The 19,455-nt window shown below is 39.6% G+C and overlaps 1 protein-coding gene across 9 annotated transcripts in view; it reads left to right on the top strand.

The window, feature by feature from the left end:
* The window catches only part of MYO6 (myosin VI), a 102,655-nt gene that overhangs the window by 6,624 nt on the left and 76,576 nt on the right, over positions 1-19,455 (top strand). Inside the window, exon 1 of one of the 9 annotated variants that reach the window (XM_074538348.1) lies at positions 17,542-17,563. The exons of the other annotated variants lie outside the window; for them this stretch is intronic. The gene's annotated coding sequence lies outside the window, so the exon portion shown is untranslated. Of the gene's footprint in view, positions 1-17,541; positions 17,564-19,455 lie in introns of those variants that run through there. 9 annotated transcript variants of the gene reach the window in all.

The following is a 19,455-nucleotide window of genomic DNA, read 5'->3' as shown; positions in this document are numbered from 1 at the left end:
GGCAGGGACACCCAGGCAGAGTCACATACAAGGACAGAGCCATAGACTAGGATGGGAGAGGATTGTAAGATCATGGACTTCAAAGGGCCCTAGGATAATATGGACTTTTATTACTGTGTAAAGATAGAAACACTTGGGTTTAGTGCATGTTTTAGGGGAGAGAATGAGTAATGAGTTTATTTTGTGGTTTTGGGGGTGGGTGTTTCTTAGTTTTTTGTTTTGTTTTTGGGTTTTGTTTTCTTTTTTTTTTTTTCTTTTTGTTGCCTGGGATCCTTTACAAAGATAGAGAAATTGGTGATATAGATATTTGTCTCATTTTCTAGGCACCTAAGGGAGTTATTTTTTCAGTGTTTGCCAATTGCTTTAAAGCCTTGGCAGCATTCATGCAGGCAGCCTTTATGGCAGGTGCTTGTGCACACAAATGGCATTCTGCAGTGGCTTCTGTCTCTCTGCCGCACAGCAAGGAGCGTTACTGATGTGGACATGCCAGGAATGATGCTGTTTCTCCTTCTCTCCTACTTGTTGGTTTGCTTTTCAATGAGTGTACTGCTGGGCCTGTCAGTCCTCCTTTTCTGATTTTTTTTCCAAAATAGAGCCTCTAATGGTTTATACAGATTTTAGTAGCTGATCTTCTTTTGGCTATGGTTAAGAGCATTGCTTCAAATTTCAGAGTTCTTGGGACACAGGAGAGGTGGGCTGTCATAGTTGCGTTGAACTGGGGTTGGGAACAAAGCACTCCTGTTTCTTTTGTACACATGCAGTTTTGCAGATGGTGGGATGATCTCTGTCTTCAGTTGTCATCCCATTACAGTACTCTTGCACCTGAAATTAGTATGGTCAGACACTTAATCTTGGATTATTTGGACCTTGAGATAGTGTTTGGTTCACTGCATGAATGTCCTCTATTAATATTTTTTCTCTTTGCATGTTTGGACGTGCATTATGGAGTTTTGAAAAAGTCTTACACTTCAGTATTTTTTTAGATCATTTATGCAAAAACAAATTTTAAGCTTTGTTTAGGGGAAGGATGTATTTTGAAATACGTTTTATGTCATATTCTGATGGTAATCTGAAAAAAAATTTAGATCTTGTTTTATGTTTTGCTGTAAAGTTCTACATCCTTTCAAAGAAAAAAGATTATTTCTTACGAAGCCAGGCAGAGGAATGTGAGCCATGAAGTTTCTTAGCCTTTTATCATGCTGTACAAGTCAGGTCTTGCTCAAAAGGTCAACACCCACAGAACATGCTTTTCTACAGTTCAGTGGTCTAAGCAGCTGCTTTTCTTGTGGCTGTAGGAATCCTTCCTGTTATCAATGAACATGCAGTCTTTTGATGATATGACAACTGATGCTATGGCTATTTCTGGGTTATGTGTTTATAATGTAAATTATATCTATTCAACACCAAAGCAGCAATGACAAACATAAATAATGTGTTTGCCATGTACTCTTACAGATTATTCTTTCAGTTTAAATCCTTGCAGCTTTTCCCAGTTTTGCATACATGTATGTATGTATTTTTGTGAAATATTACATCAGATTTCTTTTAACTTAGAACTAAAAATAGTTTATTTTAGCAGCTGTTGTAGTTTAGCTTCTTTTTTTCTGTTGCTACAGAGTTCTGTGTCTGTTCATGTAGTAGTCAGCCTAGCAAGAGTTATAATATATAAAGTTGGTTCATAGACTTTCTGTTTTTTTAAATTGCCCTTTGGAGCTTCTGTTACAGTCTGGGATCAGTTACTGATCTCTTTAGAAAGAGTTGTTTGGATTTTTTTTGTTTTCTTTTTTTTAATGCCTTAAAAATGCAGTTGTATTTCCTGATATTTTGTTTGCTTGTTTTTGCCTAATAAAAGCTTGGGATATTGAGTGAGTAGTAAGTACTGACTGCTTGAGTACATAGGATGGAAGTGGAAATTTATATGGTTAAAAAAAAAGCCAAACAGCTGTTTGAGATGAGTTGTTTTAGTATTAATCCTGGTCTCTTTACAAATCCCTTTGGGAGAGAAGAGGGCAGACAAAAGGCACTTCATGTCACTGGCATGTTTACTGAGTGACTCTGCTGCTTTAGCCCAAGGGAGGAGGTGGGAGCAGGAGAACGGGAAACTACGGGGAAGAGGAGGAGTATTTTGAGGTGAGCTCCTTCCTAAGAACTACACGAAGGCTAAAGGGTGATGCCAAGGTGGGAAAGCCTGAGAAGCTGAGGGGACCAAAGGGACAGACCACAGCAAGAGGAAACACTTGAAGACTGCAGTAGAAGAAAAATGACTGCTTTTGTGAAAACAGGTTAGCATCGGGGGCTGCCCTTCCTGCTGTGCTGGGCAGGACTTTGAAGCCATGTCCTCCTCATCAAACGCAAGGTGCTGCCTGATCCCCGTGCATGTCCAGGCACTGACCCTGGGTGTGCCTGCTGTGGGTGTAAGACCACGACACCTTGCAATGTGGGCTAAGTATTTCATCCCAAGACAGGTAAAGTTTTTGGAGTGACATCTGAAGGTGTGCTAAGGTGTGGTTAGTGGTAATTAATGAAAGCTAATTGGCTTACGTTTTTCTAGGACTCAGCATGTTCTCTCTAGCAGCCTCTCGCTTCCATTGGTCATCTTGTTGGAAATGTCCAAGTAGTTTTTAGGGGATCCAGGTAAGACAGGAGCCTTCTCTACTTCCTCCACTGTACAAACTTAAAGGAGAAATTTGAATGGGCAAGATGCAGCTCTGTGTGAGGCTGCAGTAGCTTTGGTTTGTTCAGTTTGATCAGCTGCTTAATTTTAAATTCATGGCCTAATTTTGTGTGGAACATTTTATAGGCAGGCAAACCCACAAAACTCTAACAAGTAATCTCCAGTCTGACAATGAAGGAGGCACATCTGTGTGCGGACTTTCTTCCCAAGTGTTTAATTTTATTTTGTTTCAGCCCTTTGGGTAAGGAAAAGCTGTGTAACTTGCACACATGTAAACACAGAGGAGAACTGAGTTGAATGTGAAGTAATAGCCATCTTATGTAGTGAAAAATTAGCCTAGTAATATTAGCAAGCATTTGAACAAAGTTTGCTGATTGGTGAGGGTGCTGTTCATTTTTGAAGCTTGTGTTTTAGCAGACTTCAAGTTACTACCGTTGAAAAACAAGGATTTTTTTTCCTTTTTTCTAACAAATCACTTCCCTCAAGCATCTCCTACAAATGTTGGGACTGTGCTGTTTTTCTAACATGAGCTAAAAGCTCATACTAACACGTAGGGAAGTAAAGGAAAACTATTGTGCTTTCGCTATTATTATACTCTTGTCAAACTCTTTGCATCTGTTTTAATACTAACCAAAAGAAAGTGTGGGAGGAGAATGAAGGTTTTTTAAAAGTCTTCCCTTAGCTGAGTAGAATTTCTCCTTTTTCAGACTATCTTCAAGGGCTTCCACCCAGCTGGGACAGGAATGGCATGGTGTGGAGCTTGAGTGCTGCAGGCTATAGCAAGTAATGGGATACAGACCTTGGTTCAGTGATAGCTGATATCACCTCTTTGCACTGTTGAATGTAATGGCAGTCAAATTTTGACCCAGATGCATGTGATAGCATTCATTTGGAGCTCAGTGGAGTGTAGAACATAATGAATGCTGCAGTGGATGTTTTTAGCATGTCACCTGGATTGGCTTCCTGGGTTGCATCGTGTCTTACCTGTCATTCATCTGCCTGGATCGCTCTGGTGCAATCTGGATCCTTGCTGGTGCTTCATGTGCTGATATTTGTTGATGGCTTTACAATGTGTCTCCCTCTGCATCAGACTTCTTTTTTCAAGATCAGCCTCTGCCCCTAAAGAATCTCTGTGTAAGTTATTCCCAGGACACATGCCTTTTTTCATTTATGTTACACTACTTGCAGGATATCCTGCCTTTTGTGTTTCACAACCTGCTGGCAATGGGAAGGATTTGCATGGCGTCAATCCTACAGATGAGCACGCAGCTTCGCAGGCTCTGTGTCAACTGCCTATACCAAATCAGATTGCAAATGGACTTTGTACAATCCAGCAAGTAAAACTGGCTGCATCACTGTGGTTTCTGAGGATGAAAGAGATGCTGGCTTTTGCTTTACTTATCAGCCAGGCTTGGTGTCTAGTCAAAAGGGTAGTGGAGAGATGCAGGGCAGAACATTGGTAGAAGCAGAATTTGAAGACTGGGAAGAGAGTTCAATCAAAATCTGTGTTTTCTTCTTTGTTTTCTGCCTTCCCTAGTGGAGAATGACCAATGTCATACCAGTTAGCACTGAATTGGGAATGGCTGCAATTACTTGAAAGCTGTGAACCTGCAGTTGACCCTGCTCATCAGGCTGAGGTTTGGAGAGTGATGTGGAGGACACATTTGCTGCAGGGAACATTCCTGTCCTGGCAAGCTTTGCTCATGTGTGCCCAGCACTGCCTGGGAAGCCCTGCAGCAGAACGTGCTGGCTCTCCATGCGAGCCAGCAGGAAGGAATACTTGGTGTTGTTGCAGGCTATTGTGAGTGCTGCTCTGCTGGGGACTCCTTTGGCTTTTCACAGTGGTCCTTGCACCAGATGATAACGTGCTGAGCTTGTTCTGGTCAGCAAAGCTCCTTGTCACTGTGCCAAGAGCACCCTCACAAAGAAAGCCCTGTGCCTTTTACCTCCTAAGTGAATCCTAACGTGGATTCACTACATTCCTGGATCAAAGTAGCAGTCAGTCTTCCTGTTTTGAAAAAACGGAACTGGGGAGAATACTGTTGCTTTGAGATGAAGATCTGCTTTTCAGACTAATTTTAGGTGCAGCTTCATGTGTAAGGAGGAGGCAGTTTAGAGCAGAGGGGCTCGACAAGGGGACATCCAAAATGATGAATGCTGGTGTGGGCAGAAGCAGCCACATGGGAAAGCATGACCTGGAGCGGTGGCTGCTGAGCCGGGTGCATGCTGGACAGGGCAGGCTGAGCAGATGTGATTGACCTTCCAGGCAGAGCCTCGCTGCCTGGGCTCAGAGCCTCCGCACAGGGCAGGGTGAGCACAGCTCCACTGGCAAGATGGGCAGCTGTGGGCCTCTTGTGTTCCCCAAAACAAAAAGCAGTCCAGAGCATTGCAAGACATTTTTAGATTACAGTTTTAATTCTAAATGAGAGTTTCTTTCTAGAAAAAAAAAAAAAAAATTAAGGCATTTTGAGGCTGGGAGAAAAGATAAACTAAGGGATACCTAGAGAAAGGGAAGAAGCCAAGTATCAAAGAAGATGAAAGTCATTCACCACAATCAAAGCCTATCTTTTATGCCACTGCTGCAATAGAAGAGCAGGTCAGGCAAAGAAATCAGTTCTGTGTCCTAAACCTCCCTGATGCTTTTCAGCATAAACCTAGTTGAAGAGACCTTCAGTGGTAGAAGCTTACAGGAAGGCTGCTGTAGTTATTAGAGCACTTCCTGGGTGGCTCAGCCTTCATCTCTGAAGCCACACCTGGTGTATTAGGGTTTCCTATGCTGTTATTTCTGTTATGCTGGACACGTTCCCAGAATTCTGTCAAGAGCTTCTGTATCAAAGGAGGATCATCCCACAGCACAGGCTGCTGAGTGCGTGGAGAAATTAGGTAAACTACAGCAGCCAGTAAAACCTGAATGAGTTTTATAGAGAGAAGCTGAGAAAGCAAATGCTTCTTTTATAACCTTTGAAATATAATTGTGTTTCTCTCTTGTAATTGAGTGTCAGCAAGTTTTGCTAACTTGTCACTTCTAAAAAAAATTATTTTTTCTTAACAGATACGCAGTGATATTTTTGTTTTAGGAAATTTAGATTTCTGTTCTTCACAGGTCATAACACTGGGAATTTAGCCAGCATATTTCACCCTTGTGTCTGAAGGCAGCATAGAAACTGGACGTGCAGGCATTTGAGAAGGCATTTGATTAATCTTGTTTCCTTTATTGTTCCCAAGTTATTGGAGTTATTCAAGAGGCATGCATTTTTTTTTAAATTAGAGTAAGCCGTAATAGCCAGCAAGGTCTTTTCGTTAATCACCCAAGTAAAGCAGAAACTCTGGAAGCTGTGAAATTCCTCTGAACAGAACATTGATATCAAAATGCAATGGTTTGTATTGTTTTTTATTTATTAATAGAAATAGTTTTTATTATGTTTTTTTTTTTTTGTTAATAGAAATAATAAGAGAATTCTTCAGACTTTGTGTCCTTCCTTCAGTCAATAAAAGGAAGCACATACCTCCCTGTAATTGAAGACAGGTATGCTATTGTGGAGGGTGGAACAGGACTCTCAGTAAGGAGAGGTGGAGTCTCCATTAAGTGGTGTGATTCATATGTTGATGCATTCTGCAAAATAGGTCTGCTGGTTGGTTGTGTTTAGTTCAGTGGGTGGAAAGTTGTATCATTGGGCTGTTCTGTACTACATTTTACTCTTTTTGAATTCAGTTGTTCTTGAGTTCTTGCCTCAAGACTTCATGTAGGTCATGGGGAGGAGGCTGAGCCCAATCCTCTGTCTCAGCACCAGAGGAACTGGAGCTTTCTGGGTTCCTGAGGAGGTGCCTGACTTGTAATAATCCTCCAGGATCTTCATCATACTTACATTCTACACAATTGTTTCTTTTACACTGTTTTGAATTTTTTCTAAGATGACCTTAGAAGATCTCTAATCATATGATAATGTGAAACAACTGTACTTACAAGCTTTTATTTTTTTAGATCCCATGAATGATTCAAACCCAAAAACTCATCCGCAGGGAGGACTTTTTACTCTTGTATTTCTAGAAAGGAAATACAGGAAATCTAGGAGGAATTTAGTGTTAGCTTCCCCCTGCCCATCCAAGGTGGCACTCAGGTCATCCAACTGTGTGAAGAAATATCCATCATGACAGCAGATTTGAAAAATTTCTATTTGCAGGGAGAAATTTCAATACATCATATCTAACTTTTGTGTCGAATTCCTGATCACTCTAGCTTAAGCTCCCATGGAGCTCACATTTTGGGTAAAAGAAAATATATGGGGAAAAAAAAATCTATCTGAAGCAAAGAAATATATTTGCTGGAATGTAGGAAGTGCTGAAGACTTCCAGATTGGAGTTCTAAATAGAATGCTTGAGTGAACTTGGCTTGCTGCCCTATAGACTACAGGTCCAGGGAGCTGAAGAGGATGCTTTGTAAAGCCTGGAGAAGAGGAGCAGCAGGTTGTCTTGTTGTGGGTCCACTGATGATAAGTTTCACATGACCTCACAGTCTTTCCTTCCATAGCAGTACAGTCTCTTCTGCATTGTATTCCTTGTCTTTTAAAAACTAGTTATATATTAGTTTTCCATGAAAAAAATCAAGGACTGTTGACTGTTTTGTGGTTTGCTGTTTTGTAATCAGCAGGGTAATAAGGGTCTTGCTTGTAATCAGGAATATGTCAATTAAATGTTTTTAACCTGAGGACTTTACATGTGACTTATTGAACTGTGTTCTGGGCTTTTTGATTGACATCATTAGCATTTCTGAGTCCATGGAATATCTGTAAATGCTGAAACCAGCCAGGAATCTGGCTGGTTCTCAAGTGTTTTTGTCAGAAGGCATTAGTGCTTACCTTTGACTGTGTCTGTGTGTATACTGAAAAAAACCCAGAGAAGTTGCTTTGCAGACTAGTGTGACAACCTGTAAATCAGAGAGAGAAATATTTAACTAGAAAGAAAAAAAATTAGTCTTAATTGAAAATGTGTGTTGGTGGTTAAAAGTAATTCTTCAAATAATTTTCAAAATTGTGTTTAAAGTAGTTTCTGTATCTAGTCTATATGGTCTCTGTTTCCACTGGCTGTGTATTACAGCTTTTTCTGCTAGACTGAAGTATTCTGTAGTTTGTTTTCCATGTAAATATTACATGTACTTAACCTGTCATTACATGACCCTTACCTTTTTTTATTTGGCAAACAGTTGTTTAAAACCAGATGGAATTTTTGTGTGGCTGGTACTGAGCATTTAGAGGAAAGTTGTGCAAGGAAGTGTCTTGCCTTAACCTTGTAAGAACAAAGGGATGTGTCTTTGAGGTTAGAAATTAGTAATAATGTATTTTCAGTGGGAAGGATTTTGAAACTATTGGTTTAGATTGTTCTAGAACTGGAGGAAGGCTTTAAACATGCTGCTTTTGATCACAGAAGGTGTTAGAATTAAAGGAAAAAATTAAGACGATTTAAATATCTTTGAAGCATGCTTAAGAACTATTTCATGTTATCCTCTTCTCTAATTGATTAACTGGATAATAGGTTTAAATGTACCAAATAACAAAACCCCTGGATTTCATAGCAACTGATCTGAAATGATCTAATTAAGTTTGGGTTTTCCTCTTGAGTCACCTGGGTGAATCCTAATGATTTATAGCAGATTGCATTAAATTGAGTTGTGCCTGTTTCTTGGAAATAGTGTTGAGAAAATTAGAAATTTCTGCAAGAACATAAATTAGATAAAAGTACTGAGTGGAAGTGTCTGTTTCATGCTTTCTGGTCCTCCTCACTCATATAGGCAAATCCATTTGATTACTGTTCTTGATGGTTTTGATATTGATATCGACAGTGGTATGTGTAGACGTAGCTAAGACATGGTTTGAACCTGTGATGTCAGTTTTGCTAATTAAAAAATAATTTAATCTTTTTGATTTTTGAACCTCCTGAAATTTCTGCTGAGCACTATTCTGCTGAATTTCAGTTATAAATTTCATGTGTGGGGTCTTTGAAATATTACTTTTTCTTAATCTTCTCAACCAGCAGTTATTTTTAACTGTTCTAGAGGAGTGTTATTTAAATCCTAAATTTTACATGGGCCATATCTCTATGATCCACAAAAAGTGCCCTATTTTAACAGATGAGAAACACAATGAATGTGAACCCTGACATTTCCTTGACATGAAATAGCTCAAGGAAACTTTGGCAGTAAGTTCCAGAAAGTTTGGTAATGGAGGTTCTGTTACACTTTCCTTTTTTTCCCTTTATGTTGCATAAACACAAGAACAAAGAATACAGTTGTTAGGCAAATGCTATATGTACATTTTTTCTTTTTGAAATGTTAAAAAAATTGTATTTATTTTCTGATGATCAAAGTCATAATTTTCTAGACTGGCCTTGAAAATCTGAAGTCAAGTTGTGTCCAAATAATTCAGGTCATGCTTGGATGTATTTTAGATTTATTTTAATTTTTTTATTAAACATTGTAGGTAATATCAGTTGGGAAGATAAGAACACTTGCTGAACAAAATTTTCTGAGCTATGGAAAAAACCATGGGGTTTGGGAAGGTCTGAGTTTTAAAACCTGAATTGTGAAAATATGCTTAACATTGTGGATATGACTGTATTGTTGTATCAAATATTTTGCTTTTAATAAAGGTAAAGTTTTATGTCTACAAAAGGACTGTATGCTCCTTGAGTCTACCTGTAATTCAAAGTTCATGCAGACTTTGTTTATTTTCAACACAGAATCATAGAATGGTTTGGAATCTTAAAGCTCATCCACTTCCAACCCCTCTGCCATGGGCAGGGACATGTTTCACCAGACCAGGTTTTTCAAAGTCACACTTTCAGGATGGGGCATCCACAAATTCTCTGGGCAACAGTTTCAGCACCTCCCCACCCTCTCGGTAAAGCATTGCTTAGAAGTACAAATCATACATGTTCTCAGAGATACTTCTCTGTTGTTGCTGGGACTTGTACTGCCTCTGTTGGGAAGGACACCAAGAAATGGGAAATGTGACTCATGTCCTGGGTACCTCTTGTCCTGGCAGAGGGATGAGAGAGCTGTACTTGGATTTTTGTGGTGGTGGTATCGGTGGTTTTGTGGGGAAGAGTTAACATTGTGCCAGTCTTGTAGTTGGGAACTGTAAGCTTCTGCGTGTGAGCCTTTTGTGCTCCTCTTGAAAACAGTATCTTTCAGTGTGGTTTTGAAAAAACTTGGATTTGTGTTTTATACACTGTCCATAAATCAAATAAAAATTTACTTTTTATAATGTGATGTTGGAACAGGAATAGAGATTTTGATACACGGTTAGGTCTGCGCAATTGCAAATGCCAGCTGTGCTTTTGACTTAAAGCCCTAATTCAAATCTCTCCTGTCTGACCAGCAGCAGTAAGATTAGTTACCAGAGAGGGGATCTATACCCCAGTTTTAGACAAAACACACTGATTCAAGTTATTTGTGGGCTGAGTAAGTACAAGCCTTTGTTTGGACTGCTGAACAGGGTTATGTTGAAACCTGCAGGAACAGGACTCACTTGCATTCCTGTTGCTGTTGCTTCCACATTTCTAGTCCACAGCATCATCTGATGATGCTGAGCCAGTGGTGAGTTACCAGCTGAGCATGCAAGTCATGTTTTACTTTGAGACCTGTTTGATTAGACAACAATATCTCCGTGTGTCCTTGCACAGCTGGAGTGAGGGCTGCTTGACAGGCACTTGGGGTGCAGTGTCCCTGGGGGGGCTGGGGAGAGCTGCCTGCTGGGGGCTCACAGGATGGGCACTGCCAAAGCATCTTGGTCAACTGAGGTGGAACTAAAGATCATTTTAATCATACTTTGTGTTTAGAGGGCGAGATCACCACAATTGTATAAGCTCTAAAGGGCAGAACTTGTGCTTAGCTGGTGTTTGAACTCCAAGAAGCATAAGTTTAAAGTGTTGAACATTGGAGGTCTAAGGCAAAATTTTTGTTTTGTAGTAGCAATAGTCTGTCCTTGAGGAGGAAAGAAAGAAGAAAAACTTAAGTTTATGTTACTTAAAACAACTCTCTTTGTTTAAGCTGTTTTTTCTGGTTAAGTGATGATGTGTGATTGGCAGCTAGATGTTATATGATCACTCATCCCTGGTATTAAAGAGTAAAGGCTAGATAAAAAAGACAATAAAGTTGAAGTGCAGATAAAAAAGGGGGGAAAGTACTGTCAGCTGGTTTGTCACAGTATTAGAGCAAGAGTCTCTTCTCACGCTGGCAACCATCAGCAGCTGGATAAAGAATGAGTAGAGGCATGTCTCCATTAGTGTTTTAGTTCATCTCAGGAGTTTACTGTGGTACTGAACCTCCTGGTTGTCTGCATTTCTGGCACTGCAAGCCCAGGCACCAAACTGCATCCTGTTTGGATGAAACCAACCTGGAAGGTGCTCCTTTAGAAAAACACCTGATACTCTGCAGCTGTGAATTCATATTCAGTCACGGAGACCAGACTAGAGCTACATGGTACAAACTAGAACTAGTAAAACCCTCCAGAGGGTGCAGAGTATGGGCTTAAAATATTTAAAATTGGTAAAAAAGAAAAAAAAACCAAACCAGAAATATCTTAAATTGACCATTCAAGTCTTCTATAAGATGTCTTTGATTTTGAATGCATAATATTTTGTTTGCCCTACAATGAGTTCAGTGTAATTCAAAATATTGTAGGAAGGACTAAAAAGCAACAAAATGAAGGAAGTGTGCTACTTAGAGTTGAAAATTACATAGGTGTTTTCATTTATCATTTTGTTCCTGAGGTGAAAATTATTGCTATATGCTCTTTATCCCACCACAAGGTTAAATTATTGAATATTTGATAAGAGAGGAAAATTAAATTGAAACTAAATATCCGTGTAATTGAAAAAGAAAAAAGTAAAAATGCCCATGATAATTGCAATATATTAGTTAGCAGAGTTTCACTCTGTTGTCTGATCTTAGATCCACTAATTCCTTAAAACTGTCTTAACATTCAGATTATCACTGGATTGAAAGTTCTTGAACATCTAGATCGAAACCATTGCAGTTGAACTAGATGAAGACTGCATGAGCAGGACTTGGTGACCTTCTTTTATTTCTTAGATGAGTTTCCCAACCTCTGGAGATTCATTTTTTGTATAAAATATTTTGCACTATCTGAAATGAAGGCTCAAGTGCCACAAATAAATGCTTTGAGCTGCTGGCCCCAGTTGGGAAATTGCAGTGGCAGCATGACCGTGCTCATTCTCCCAGCTGTAATTGTTCAGGAAGTTTTGAATTTAAAAACACCTGAGCTGCATTTTGTGTCTGAATTTACAGCCTGACTAAAGCTTTCTTTAACTCCACTTCTGGCTTCTTTGCCAAAATAAATAGGCTGATCTTAGCATGTGACTGTGGTGGTTTGTCCTCTGCATGAGCTTCTGTATAGAATTTGTAATTATGCTTAAGGGCTGGTCCTGGGAGCTGTGATTCTGCATAAATTGTTTTCAGTTTACTTTCACTTCAGATGTATTGAGACTGTGTGTGCCTGTTCCCAGCCCCAGGGGTGGTTCTCTTCTCTTGCCTGTGCAGAGCCAGTGTTTGCTCTGTTGCCTGCACAACGACACATCTACTATTGAAAACCTTAAAGCTATCCCAGAATTTTCTAACAGGCTAAGCCTGGGCAGAAAATTTATAACCATTTTTGTGGTGTTGCTGGTTGGTAATTTTTACTCATGGTCGGCTTTAACAGAATCATTAGCAGGGATGCACTTTTTTGCAGCATGCATGTTAAATTAATAAATAACATTTTATATGTGATGGGGATGGGCAGTAACATTCAGGTAATCTATTTGAGATTAAAATCAGTTGATGAAATGCAGTTGGACTTTGATCTCAATCTTCTGAATAAGAAGTGAGTGTGATGTTCTTGAGCTGGATTTCCTGTAACTTGAAGAGAGTGTGATGTTTTTGAGCTGGATTTCCTGTAATTCATGGTTCATAAAAGTATTGGAGCTATGGGAGCTGCATCAGTCCATTTAAGATACTGAATCAGTAGTAAGAAAAACAAGCTGTTTGTCTTCAGCTGTGGCAGAATCTGTGCAAAGATTAGTCCAGAGTCTGTAAGTTGCATGACCCTGTACCCAAGATTTAGGGAAGCCTAGAACTTTCTCAAACCTTGCAGAGAGCAGTGTCTTGCCAAAAAATGAAAGAGTTGAGCTGTGGTCAGGATGTGGCTGATGTGGAAGTTGTTATGGCCTGCAGTTTTCCCTGCTGCCAAGATCCTGTCAGTCCTAATAGCAGATTTTGTCTGGTTTGCTGCTGGTCAGATGCCAAGCCTTTACAGTACTCAGCCTTCTGTGAAAATACAAACTATTCGTGAACAGTACAAGAATTAAAGGTTGTTTTAGAGTCACAGAATGGTTTGAGTTGCAAAGGACCTTTAAAGAGATCAAGTCTTACCCCTCTGTCCTCCTAGGTTGTTCAAAGTTCCATTCAACCTGACGTTGAAGGTTTCCAGGGATGGGACATTCCCAGCTTCTTCAGGCAAACCTCACTGCAAAAAATTTCTTTTTTACATCCAGTCCAAATCTGTCCTTTTTTAGTTTAAAACTGTTGTCCCTTGTCCTGTTACTAGGGGCCTTGATAGAAAGTCTCTCTCCATCTTATAGGCTTCCTTTCCTTCATTTATGGAAAGGCCACAATAAGGTCTTCACTGAGGCTCTCTCTTCTTTCTTCTGAACACCCCCAACTCTCTCAGCCTTTCTTCACAGGAGAGATGTTCTAGCCCTTTGATAATTTTTTATGGGCTTTAAGTGTATTTTATTCCTAAATCATCTACTCCAGAAAATTTTTTTGAGATTATGTAAATGATCTTTATCTTCTGTTGTAATTACTGGTTTTTTGTCTCAGAGTAATGGGCCTTCTATACTCATCTTTCCAAGGAAACAAATGGAGTTGCTGACAAAACATGTTCTGTGTCACTTCTTGGAGTAGCTTTCTTGTCTTTGCTGTTAAAATTGTCTTTAATGACTATCATGATCTCATGATGTTAAGAGAAAACTTTTATCAATGAGATCTGTGAACTTGGAAACAGGTTCTATTTTTTATTTATTTATTTGTATACAACATTTGAGTAGATTTTGACAAGAATCTTCCTTTTTTAGTTGCGTGTTTCTGAAGAGAGGGTTTCTCCTGAGTTCACTGGTCTGTTGCTGATTGTCTGTGTTTCAGCTCATTGCTTATAAACTACACCCATGTAATAAGTACAAGCTGATATGGAGAGAGGAAAAAGAAGTTTGAAACAGGTAATGTAGGTGTTTTTAGGAACTGATTCTGTCTTTGGAAGAGTTATGGATTCTGTACAGCGAGGGATGACAATAAACATGGATTACACCTGTCAATTTGCATATGCTGCTGGTTGTCATTAGTTTCTAGTATTTTCTCCTCTAATGAAGTGGCCAAATCAAAGTTAGTACAATTTGAAAACATCTGATATACTTGCTATTTGTTATACTGATACTAAGTCAGAAAGTACAAATACATTTTTTCCCTGCCCAGGCTCTTTGTATTGGATTGAGGTCAAGCATCTGAGGTTTCCTGCACACTCTCTAGCAGCCTTTGATGATGCCATCTGAAGTGCTTAGTTTATTGGCTTGACTTGGCTCCTAGCTGAGTATGTATTCTTAGTTTCCTAAAATATCAGTCCCATTTACACTGATATGTACCAAGAGTTTGGCAATGGTTTTTATAGTTGTACTTTAAAAAAACTTACCAGGCAAATGTGTCTCTGTTCAGTTATTTATGCATATGTATTTATCAAACTGATCAAACTCAGTGCAGGTTGGCTGGTTGCTTATTTCTGTATTTACCCAGTTTCATTTGATTATTCTGAAGCGAGTCAGATATATAGCTGAAGTTCCAAACTTGACAAGACATGGGTTCAGAGGAGAGGTCAGAGGGTGTGTTGGTCACCCTCAGGAGCTCCTGGGGCATTTCTGAATTATTCACAGAGGCAGCCATGGAGAACCAAGTTACTGATAGGCTCTGGCTTATGATTCAGCTCTTGACTTTCTCTGCTGGAATTGTAGGGCTGCTTGAATGTCAAGGGCTTAATATCACTCATCTAAAAGCACAAAATAGATGGTACTGTCACTAGGTAGCGTAGGCTTTCCATTTCAAGTATTTTTCGAAAAAATATTTAAGTTGTGAAGAGTTCTTGAATTGCTGGTGAATTAACAAAAATACAAAAGCACTCAAACGTGGGATTTGTTTTGTGGTATATGTTTTGCTTGGGTTTTCCCCCCCTTAAATCAGTGGTTAGGAATACTGTTCTGATTTTTTTGTATGGGGGTATGAACTTTTTTTGGGTTTTTCTGTGTTCATATCAGTTAGAATAAATTACTGGGATTCAGTCTATCTCAGCCTCTTTTTGAATCAACTGGACAAAAGCTGGTATAAAATGCAATATATGCTTGCTTTAACTGGTAGAAGGCCCTGCTGGCTGCACCAAGAAGTGCTTTAGCCAGCACTGATGGTGGTCTACAGAGGATTAAAATTCTGGTGTCCTGATTGCTTGTCATAATGGTCAGCTTCTGCAGTTCAGATTATGGAAGCCAGTGACCAGGTATTGGTATTTATATGATAAATAACCAGTATTTATGGTAAGTGATCCATCTCCTTTTAAGTATTTGGGAATCAAATTAGGGCTTTCTTAGTTTGTTTTTTTTTTTTTTTTTTTTTTTAATTTGGATAATGAGATTTTGTACTTTTTGTGCTGGAGGTGAGGTCCCTTGTATTTGAGAGATTTAGGCCAATTGGTTGCTTTTGTTTTGCCTTGTATATGAAGCTCAAAGAGAGACTGTTGGTGCATAGGCTTAAGAGAGAATAAACATAATTAGTTCTTGTATTAGGTCACCTGAAGATGAGCAATAGCTTGGCAGCAGCACATGCTGGGTGGGGAAATAGGGCACTCTAATTTGACAGTAGGAGAGTATGAGATGTAGAAGATGAATGGGTGCCGAAGGCTGAAAAATGACATAACCGGAGGAGAATTTGGAGTTCGTTAGCTTAGAGAGAGTCATCCTCAACCTTCAAGAAGTATTTGCTCTTTCTCATGTTTACACTTGGAAAAAGTGGCACATGAGGGTATAAACAAATACCCTGTTAAAGTGCTAGCTGAAGGAGTTTGAGGCTGCTTATGGAATATGATTTAAGCCATTATGCTTGAGTACTGCAGCCAGTGCTCACACAGCATGACTACTGCTATGGAGAGTTAATTCTAGAGTTCACCTTGTCTGCCTGAACTACTCCAGCTAGATCTGCAGGAGCTCATCTTATGTGTTCTTTATATATTATGAGATGGCTTAAGATACTTTTGATTTTGCTTTGATGTCTTTGTCAGTTTGGTGACTTCTGCCTTGGTATGCCTTTTCTTCCCCTCTTGCTGCCTGCTGGTTTCACTAGGGCTGACTTGTAAAGCCTGAAAGCGTTACATTTAACAACCTCTTTCAAAAGTGTTTTTATAGCCTTGTTAGTTCTGTTTTTTCTAGTCCTTATTTCTCTTTTGTAATGCTTCTGAAGTGGTGTCCGGACAATAACTGAGAAACTTTTTCTTTAATTTTAACTTTGATGCTCAAATTTGACACAGTTTTTTGTGTTTTGATACTTTTCCTCTTTCTGCTTGTTGCTATTAGTGGAGTAGGCATTGCTGTTGGTTGAAAATGCTTATGCAAATCCCCTTGGCATACTTAATTCTTGGTTTGTCAGGAAACTCCACTCAGGTTATTTTAATGAACAAGAATTAGGACAAAGACCTATTTACTTAGTAGGAACTAAAATAAGAATAACATTCTTGAGAGAACAGTAGCTTAAAAAACTGGCAGAAGAGCAGGAATTGCAGAGGAAATCATCACATCTTGCTGATTGTAATGTGAATTTTTAACTTCTCGGTGTCATAGTCAAAAGACCACAACCTCTGTGGTTAGAATTTTACAAACTTACAAGCTGTACAAAATTCCTCCCGGTCTTGTATAGCAGCAGTTGAATTGGACAAATATTTGCTAGTTAACATGCCATGTATGTTGCTGTCTTCCTTTGCTATGTCTCATTTGATGTTCCATCCTCCCCACTCCTTGTCCTCCTGTCACATGGTACAGTTCATGAGAATGTTTGCTGTTTGTCCTCTGCGAGTGTGCCACAAGTGATCTTTTACTGTGTGTAGCCTCTCTTGTGGACTCATTTCCTCTGCCACATCTGCAGAGTTGGTATGTTTGTTAAAATTGCCGAAACTGTCCTTCCTCTGGATATTTTGAAGCTTCACTGTAACCTCCAATGGCAGATTTCCTTGTTCATGTGAAGTTTATTTTTGTTTCTTGAGCAATACTGAGAATTTTGCACTTAGTAAACAACACCTGAAAGACACTTGGCTTTACAGAAATCTGTTCAGTAGATGTAGAAATTATTTTGGATAGGCTTCCTACAATAGGTGTTTTTTTAGTGGGCTACAGTTTTGTTATATTAAAAGCGCACAGACTTTCAGAAGTGCTGATTGAGTCAATATGATACATTTGAAAAACCCGTAAAACATGTATTTCCAAACTGAGGGTTCTTGGACAATGCCTGTATCACCTCATTTTCAGGATGGTAACATACATGAAATTCAGTTGCTGTGGGGGAAATTTCCTACCATTAATTGAATTCCTTCTTTTTAACAGCTTATTTTGATGCAATAGCCATTTAAATATTTGCAAATAAAGTCGTGTGTTTTTTTTTTTTTTTTCAAAACACATGTTCTTACTCAGACCATCTCCTGCCCTGAATCAGCACTTCTCAAGGTGGTCAGGAGGGGAAGAGGCCGAGCAGGGAGCAAGGCCAGGAGGGCAGCTGGGCTGAAATGCCTCAAGCAGCAATTAACACACAGGAAGGTGAGATGGTTTAGAGGAAGCTGTACAGCTCTTTGGCTAATTCTGACCCAACCACACCCCTTCTTCTGCTCCTTAAAATTTGTTTTTCCAGGAGCATGGATGTCCCAGGCAGAGGTGTTTTCGGCAATTGCAGCGGTCAGGCTAGAAGGACGTCCCGGCTGGACAGCCAGCAAGCGCTAGCAGCACAGGGGCATTAACCCGATAGCCGGGCTGCAGGCCAGCGCCTCAGGCCATCGCCCAGCGCTACAGCTGGCGACGGGGCCAGGTGCAGGACGAGGCTCACTAGGAGCTGCAACCAGCACAATAAGAAAGCGAACCCCAACTGCGGTGAAATCCAACCTTTATTGAAACCCAGCGAAGCCAGCAGAAGGAGACCAGGAGGGAAGGATTACAGCACTTTTTAAAGGGTGAGGGGTACAAGGGAGGAGTCAGTCTGTGCACCAATGAGGACACTGTGGGGGGTGGGATCCAGGGGACTGACATGAGGAAAACACCAATAGGGACAATTTGAAGGAGGGGCCCCGGTGCCTGAGCCAATCATTCAGCTCTCCAGCTGGAATCTTCTGGTAATAAAGGAGGGAGTGGAGAGTGAGTGGCAGGGCACCAGGGAAGGGATGAGAAAGGATGCATTTGGTTACCAAGACAACCGGGGTGGATGTGGGGTAACTGACTGTAACTGGAAAGGAGGGAGGAGTTGGGGCAGAACCATTACAAGATAGGGGGAAACAGAACTAACACAGCACAACATCTCCCCCGTTTTATTTAAAAAAGAAAAATAATTGAAATTCTAAAAAGAAGTAAACTGAGCTTGATTATTATATTCAGAGTATATGGAGTATTGCAGTTGTGCTTTACTGATTGGGAATTACCATGTTTAATGTAGAGAAAATAAGTTTTCTCCTTAGCTTAATGCATGAGGGACTGTCTTGTCTTTTCTTATTGAATAGCAAAAACAACAGCAGAGAAGGCATTTCCTGTGTGAATGTTAAATAAGTGAATATAAATACAAAAGAGTGGTTCATCTGGAAATACAACAGAAATCAGTTTCTGGTTGCTCAGTATTGAAAACATGCTGATATATGCAAATACGCAAAGAAGAAAATAAGCATGCTATGAGAATAATTTTATCAGCTGTTGTGCTCATGTTGTCCCAAGCAGTCAGAGTAGGTAGCTTTAAAACAAATTTTTATCTAGTAATTCTCAGATGTGGACCTCAGATACTCTGTTTTACATCCATCCATCTGCAAAAGGTTGTGACAATTAACAAGTTGGGGTTAAGATTTTCAAATCAAGTTGGTTTTGGAGGTACTTCTGTGCTGTGCTGTATTGCAGTCTATTTCTTCTTTTCCAGTTTGGCAGAAGTCCCTGCCTCACTGAGTTACTTTACTGATGTTATTTTAGGTATGAAAAAGCTGCAGTGTGACTTGAATAAACTAGAATGTATTAAAGCAGAGTTTTGTAGTAAATTGGAAAACTAAAGAACAAAAATGGTATAGGTTTAATACTCAGTTAAACAATGGAGCTATAACTGTATTGTAATTAGCTCAAATAAAAATAAATCTCTACTATAGCTGCAGTTCATTTGAAATACTGTGTCACCTGCAGTAGAATGTTGCATACTGCCTGAGCTTTGATTTGGAGAACTTTCAGTTGAGCAGTAAACTAGGGGTGCATAAGTAATTTGTCTGACAGGTACCACTCTGGATGAATGTTTTTCTCTGTCTAGTCTCTTCTGTGTTTGTAGGACCTTTCTCAGAGCAGTCTCATGTGCCTGATGTAATCAGCAGAATTTTGGGCAGCTCTTAAGCACACAAGTGCAAGGTGGTTTTAATATTAAAACAACATTGCTTTACAATGATAATTTACTACTATACCTATTCTAATTAGTTTAT

Source organism: Zonotrichia albicollis, chromosome 3, assembly GCF_047830755.1.
Source record: "Zonotrichia albicollis isolate bZonAlb1 chromosome 3, bZonAlb1.hap1, whole genome shotgun sequence".
In the NCBI taxonomy this organism is placed as follows: domain Eukaryota; kingdom Metazoa; phylum Chordata; class Aves; order Passeriformes; family Passerellidae; genus Zonotrichia; species Zonotrichia albicollis.
This window is presented reverse-complemented; position numbering and strand designations above follow the sequence as displayed.